The following is a 1,601-nucleotide window of genomic DNA, read 5'->3' as shown; positions in this document are numbered from 1 at the left end:
ATTTTTTCGTCATGCAGTGTTCATGTGAGTCTTCATCCTTTTCCGTCTCCCTGCCTTCAGCTTTTTCCTTTGAGGTAACATTCCTTACCTGCGTTTCCAGGTTCTGCTTTACAGGAACAGAAGGTTATTTACCCCTAAAACCAGGTGTTTCACCCCCTCTCCATGGATGAACTCAGAAGGTCACTGACAACAACCAGCACTAATTTGACATAATTTTTTTTTAGTATAGCTGAAAAGAAAATGGAAATCTGCTGTTCTACAGTGTGTCTACTGGAAGCAGGGAATGCTCTTGTGAGTTGGGTTCTCTGAGAAGACAACACATGAAATAATGTGAGTTGTTTAAAAACAGTCTCAGAATTCACTGGAAAAAGAAACTTGACCGAGGGGGACTGCTTTTAGAGACTATCTGCTTTTCACTGGAGACTGCATTATGGGGATAACTTAGGGTAGGTAGACATTGCCCCAACTTTAACGTTCAAAAGAGGAAGTGAGCTCAAGAGCAGTGTGGCATTTCTTTGCAGAGCTTCTCATGATTTCTGCCCTCTGTTATGCTAAATTAAGTTTTTTCTTTGTTTGTATAGAATAGCTGATAATTGTATATGAGATTCAATATTTTTCCTCTTTATGTTGTATGAACTCAGGAACAAGGTAGGTTTTCTCAGTCCACTTGTACAGCAGAGTAGCAAGGAAACGGGTGGTAAGTCGAGCTTGTACTACTGGTGTATCCATTTGGCGTGCAGTCCTAAATGGGTCCTTATACACCTGAAAGGAATTGCCTCTTCAGCTGCATTGGTTGGTTAATGGTTTTGCCCATTGACAAAATAGTTTGATGAAAGAACAGGTTTTATATTTGGGTATTGTAATCCACTGACACCATATGAAGCTTATAGAATTTTTTTAAAGTAGTAGCAAATATGGGACTGTTTTGTATGGTGGCCATAGTATAAAAATAATTTGTATTATAATCTTACCCCTACAATGCTAAAATATTTTCTAGTGATCATTAAAAACTTATAAACTGGGACAAGCAATGAAGCTTCATAACCATTAGACTGTATGTCTGAGTGTGGCTTTTGCCTGTATGTAGTAATGTTGTAGAATGAAAAAATCATTATGTCCATTCCCATAAGAAATCTTGTTGAACTTCAAGGGCACCACTTGCAGGGAATGAGCGTTGGTCCAGCCTTTAGAAATATCAATATTGTGAGACAGCACAAGGGTTACAGTTTCAGTAGTTCCTCTTTCTGAGATGCTATAACATGTCTTTTATAGGCTTTTGATTCTTCCTTTTTATTTTATTTTGTTTAAGAGATGGCAGTCTGTTAATAATATCGAGATCAAATATGAAGGGCTTTTTTTTAGATTTCTGGTGAATGTAGACATTGTTGATTTGAATACCTGGTGTCAGGCATGCTCTGCCACAATGAATGAGCCTCTTGGCTCCAGTAAAACAATTCATAATATTATAGCCACTCACAAGTATTTGGAAAACTGGGTCAATGCATTTACAGCCTGCATCCTCTAAAGGTGATAGTTTTTATCCCTAGTGTTTTTGTGGTGATCTTCCAACATTTTCTGTGTGGAGCACAAATGTACATAAG

The sequence above is a fragment of the Charadrius vociferus genome, unplaced genomic scaffold (assembly GCF_000708025.1).
Source record: "Charadrius vociferus isolate BGI_N301 unplaced genomic scaffold, ASM70802v2 scaffold722, whole genome shotgun sequence".
NCBI lineage: Eukaryota > Metazoa > Chordata > Aves > Charadriiformes > Charadriidae > Charadrius > Charadrius vociferus.
This window is presented reverse-complemented; position numbering follows the sequence as displayed.